The 5,477-nt window shown below is 37.9% G+C and overlaps 1 non-coding gene across 1 annotated transcript; it reads right to left on the bottom strand.

Annotated features, from left to right (window-relative positions):
• Positions 1-3,392: 3,392 nt before the first annotated feature.
• On the bottom strand, positions 3,393-3,464 carry TRNAG-ACC (transfer RNA glycine (anticodon ACC)). Its single transcript has one exon. It is a non-coding gene; the product is annotated as a tRNA-Gly (tRNA).
• Between the last annotated feature and the right edge of the window lie 2,013 nt (positions 3,465-5,477).

Raw genomic sequence — 5,477 nt, 5'->3', positions numbered from 1 at the left:
TCCCAGGGCTGATCTCCTTCAGAATGGACTGGTTGGATCGCCTTGCAGTCCAAGGGACTCTCAAGAGTCTTCTCCAACATCACAGTTCAAACGCATCAATTCTTTCGGCGCTCAGCCTTCTTCACAGTCCAACTCTCACATCCATACACGACCACAGGAAAAACCATAGCCTTGACTAGACAGACCTCAGTCGGCAAAGTAATGTCTCTGCTTTTGAATATGCTATCTAGGTTGGTCATAACTTTTCTTCCAAGGAGTAAGCGTCTTTTAATTTCATGGCTGCAGTCACCATCTGCAGTGATTTTGGAGCCCAAAAAAATAAAGTCTGACACTGTTTCCACTGTTTCCCCATCTATTTCCCATGAATTGGGGGGGGGGGGAAGAGATAATAGAAATAACATGTTTGAATTGGTGGATATGGAACTTTAATTTTTGTATTATCCATAGAATCTATAAATCATAAGAGAAATGTTGATATGTTCAACATGGTTTGCTTTTTGGAACTATTTGTTTCTCAAGAGGATTTGAAGAGTGAGCTCAGATATTCTTTTCCCCACAACTTTTGCTTCACTGACTATGCTAAAGCCTTCGACTGTGTGGATCACAACAAACTATGGAAAATTCTTAAAGAGACAGGAATACCAGACCACTTTATCTGCCTCCTGAGAGACCTGCATGCAGGTCAAAAGGCAATAGAACTAGACATGGAACAACAGGCTGGTTCAAAATTGGGAAAGGTATATGACAAGGTTGTATGCTGCCACCCTGCTCATTTACCTTACATATATATTACATTATGCAAAATATCCAGCCAGATGACTCACAAGGTGAAATCAAGATGACCAGGAGAAATATCAACAATCTCAGATATGCAGATGATATCACTTTAATGGCAGGAAGCAAAGAGGAACTAAAGAGCCTCTTGGTGAAGGTAAAAGAGGAGAGAGAAAAAGCTGGATTAAAACTCGACATTCAAAAAACTGAAGATTATTGTATCCATTCCCATCATTTCATGGCAAATAAATTGGGAAAAACTGGAAATAGTGAGAGATTTTATTTTCTTGGGCTCCAAAATCACTGCATATGGTGACCGTGGCCACAAAATTAAAAGATGCTTGTTCCTCAAAAGAAAAACTATGACAAAACTAGACAACATGTTAAAAAGTAGAGAAATCACTTTGCTGACTAAGATCCATATAGTTGAAGCTATGGTTTTTCCAGTAGTCATGTACAGATGTGAGAGTTGGGCCATGAAGAAGACTGAGCACCAAAGAATTGATGTTTTCAAATTGTGGTATTGGAGAAGACTCTTTTGAGAGTCCTTTAGACAGCAAGGAGATCAAACCAATTAATCCTAAAGGAAATCAACCCTGAATACTCATTGGAAGGACTGATGCTGAAGCTGAAGCTCCAATACTTTGGCCATCTGATGCGAAGAACCAACTCTTTGGAAAAAACCAACACTTTTGCTTGGAAAGATTGAAGGCAGGAGGAGGGGACGACAGAGGATGAGATGGTAGGATGGCATCATCAACTTAATGGACATGAGTTTGTGCAAACTCCGGAAGAGAGAGAAGGACAGGGAAGCCTGGTGTGCTACAGTTAATGGGGTCTCAAAGAGTCCGACATGAATTAGCAACTGAACAACAAAAATGAATGTGTAATCCTCCTAAACAGGCTGATCACTAAACTTGACAAAGGAAAAATTCTAGAGAAATCTGTTCATCAAAAGATACTTCTTCAGCAAAGATGACAGAGAAGTTACACAGAACAGATCTTACTCAGTCTTCTGAGAATAGTGATTGGTCAGCAACTAGAAAAAGGTTAAGGCAAAAAAAAAAAAAAACTGATAAGAAAAACTAAATTTTTTACCAAATGTGCTAGTAGTTGAAAGCAGTAATATGACAATATGAGCACAATAGTAAATGTAATCCGAATCAATGTCAATTTGTTGAGGTCAGATATTTTCTTTTTCTCTATCCGTACTAAAGCTGGCAGAGATAAATGTTCTGCAGTATGACAATTATATGTAAATAAGGGTAAGCAACGATAATAACATCACTGGACACAGGATTCCTCAAAACACTGTGACTAATTCAATCTCATCAAGGATATGCAATCCTCCAAATCACAAACATAGGCACTGTAGCAGCCTAGAGGATATGCCAAAATTCTGGCTACCATGGCAGTTTAAAGAATAGTTTCCTGAACCACACATGCCATACAGAATTAAATGGGCAGAAAAGAAATGAAAAAGATTATATCAATGATTGATGTATAAGTCAACTGCAAATACTTCTACTCATCTTGTAAATCTTCATTACCACACTTAATTGAGCAGGCTATACTCTCATCAAAATTCAAATCAATTTACTTTATTATAAAATTTTGAAATGTCTGATTAATTAAGCCAGTAGCTTTCACATCTATTATAACTTTTATTTATACATAATTTATGTCAGGGAAAATATTTGCAGACTTTGTGTCCTGTTGTTTCCCTTCAACAGCGTCATGATAATTTATGGAGATAAGCTCCAACCTTTATTGGGAAACCCAGGAAATCACTATCAGGCTATGCCTGGTGGGATTGTGAAGATAATCAGCAGAACAAAGGGTAACTACTGAGGAGGGAATGGCAACCCACTCCAGTTTTCTTGCCTGGAGAACTCCATGGACAGTGGAGCCTGGTGGGCTACAACCCATGGGGTCACAGAGAGTCGGACATGACTGAGTGGACACTGATGTCTCACTTGTTGGTTGGGATACCTCTGCTTAAAGTCCAGAAGGAAAAGAAGCACGCACTGCAGGAATCAGCAGTGTTGATAGTCACAAAGCATCATTTATAAGAAACAAGCTCAAAAATGACCTTACAAAAAGTCCCTCAAAGACTACATAATATCAACCGAAGGCAAGAACAAATAACAGAAACTAAAAAAGAGTAAAAACTTGATGCTACTATAGAACAAATCAAGCATATTCATACTTATTTAAAAAAACATAATTTCTTCTTGGTGAAACAAAAATCCATATGGCATTGTGGGTCTGCTAGACTAAGGATGATATGATCTCATGTATGAATTTATTTAAAGTGAATTTTAAAGGGGGATGTTAATCAATTTAGCCATTTGTGACTTGCAACTGGGTACTGCTTTATTTCATCACCACAATATCAGAACTTTGATAAACTAGACTGATGTTTTCTAGAGTTCTGATTTATTCATTCCTTGATTTATTTGGTTGAGGGTCACTGTTCTTAAAGAATGTAATGAAGTCTCTCAGTCGTGTCCAACTCTTTGCGACCCCATGTACTGTAGCCTACCAGGCTCCTCTGTCCATGGGATTTTCCAGACAATAGTCCTGGAGTGGATTGCCATTTCCTTCTCCAGGGGATCTTCCCAACCCAGGGATCGAACCCGGGTCTCCTGCATGGTAGACAGACGCTTTACCATCTGAGCCACCAGGGAAGTCCTTAAAGAATGTAGGCTGTCTTAAATTAAGACCATTTGAAATAAGATAAACTCATTTATAATCTAGGAAAAGTTAAGTGGCTCAGCACTTTACCTAAGCACCTGACCATGACTGGGAGCCTCTAGCAACAAGGCAGAACTATAAATAAAAATGAAGTTACCATGGAAGTTTCAGAAAGGTTATGCTTCTCTTTTACTGCATATTAACTGACTAGTCAGTTCTGTGCCCCCATATGAAACAAGAGGATTCATAAGAGTAATGTTAATAACATTTTGAAATCCTTTATGAGGAGCACCTAAATACCAGCTCTGACATTCATAACCTAAAATATTCAAGAAAAGTCAGTATTCAAACTGTGACCTCTGCATAGCTCTTTCTCAGCAGTGTCCTGTTTGCAAACATGAAGTTTGCCTGCAGGCATGCTAAATCACTTTAGTCCTGTCTTACTCTTTGTCATTCCATGGACTGTCATTCCAGGCTCCATGGGATTCTCCAGGCAAGAATACTGGAGTGGGTTGCCATGCCCTCCTCCAGGGGATCTTCCCAATTCAGGACTGATCCAGGAATTGAATCCGCATCTCTTGCAATGACAGGTTTACCACTAGCGCCACCTGGGAAGCCCAGAAATGACGTTTCCATATCCCCAATCATAAAAACTCCACAGAATATGATTCTCTAGTTAAAGTCTACAGATTAATTACTGTGAAAGCAGCTAGACCTCTCCCCTTCCCCATGAAAAAGTAAGCCATAGGGAGGGCAACTCTTCACATGTCCTTGTAGCTGCCAAATATTAGGAGATGAATGTGATGCAATTTCAAAGGTGCTTTTAAAGGCCACTTTAATTATAAGTATGTGTGTATTATTCCTCATCACGCAAACTCTCAAACACTACAATGGAAAAAATAAACTAAACTCAATCATGACTATGCCATGAAAAAAAAAAAAAGTGTGCTCTGCAGACACACACCAATTTCTACAGATTCTGGGCACACATGGTGCACAGCTGTTGACTGAATCTGGCCCTTGGGGAGCAGGATGAAAGAAAACACAATTAGAGGTGAAATAAGCAGGTGTTTTCCTTTGTTTGTTTGCTTTCATTATTTGAGTGGGAAGAGCAAGATAACTTCCTGTATGGCAAAGCACACAGAAAAATTTCAAACTCTCCATTTAATTGCTTTGTCTCTTAATGGAAAAAGAGACAGTGTTCTCTCTAGAAATGAATTCACCTCCATGCTCATGGAGTGCAAGAATGAAAAAAAAAAAGTCTTGTTGGTTAGAGCTAAAATTAAAATACATTTATGACACTAAATCTTACTCTGCCCTAACTCCTTAAATATTAAATGGACATTAATGCAGAACTTACTCTAGTTCACCTTTTATTACAGATAATTCTAATTTTCTCATTTCTCCTATCAAAAATAAACTTCTTGAGGTCAGGAATGATATTATTCATTTGCGTCCCAAACACAGACCTTGCATAAATATTTATGGAATGATTTGCATCCAGTAGACACACCAAAATATCTGTAGAATGAATCAATTCTGAGTCCCGGAGGGAAATGCTATGAGAACAAGATCTTTTTTGGAATCATGATATTTGAGACAAGTGTAGTCTATTTATCCAGGTAACAAATTTCACTTGCTGGAAGTAATTTAATGCAAGGAAACAAGGTAGACACTTCAAGTAAAATCCTCATGTTTCCAAAGCAGAGAGGTTAACAGAATGAGGATTTTTCTTCCTCTCCCTCCAATCTATTTCTATTTTATCAGTTACATAGTTTTAAAACACTGAAAATTCTAAAAACTCATAAAAATGAAACTTGCACAACACACACAGTGGGCTGATTTTAGCTTAAAGGGTATCAATATGATATTGACCATAAATTCTGAGAAAATTTTAGGCAGAAGGGTATTATATTAAAAAAAGAAAAATTATATGACTGAGTTCTAATGAGGCAGGCAGTATTAGATTAAATGCATGCAAGGGCATCAAAAATATTTTTAAATGA

The sequence above is a fragment of the Ovis aries genome, chromosome 3 (assembly GCF_016772045.2).
Source record: "Ovis aries strain OAR_USU_Benz2616 breed Rambouillet chromosome 3, ARS-UI_Ramb_v3.0, whole genome shotgun sequence".
Taxonomy (NCBI): domain Eukaryota; kingdom Metazoa; phylum Chordata; class Mammalia; order Artiodactyla; family Bovidae; genus Ovis; species Ovis aries.
Note: the sequence above shows the minus strand (reverse complement) of the source record. Positions and strands in the feature narration are given on the sequence as shown.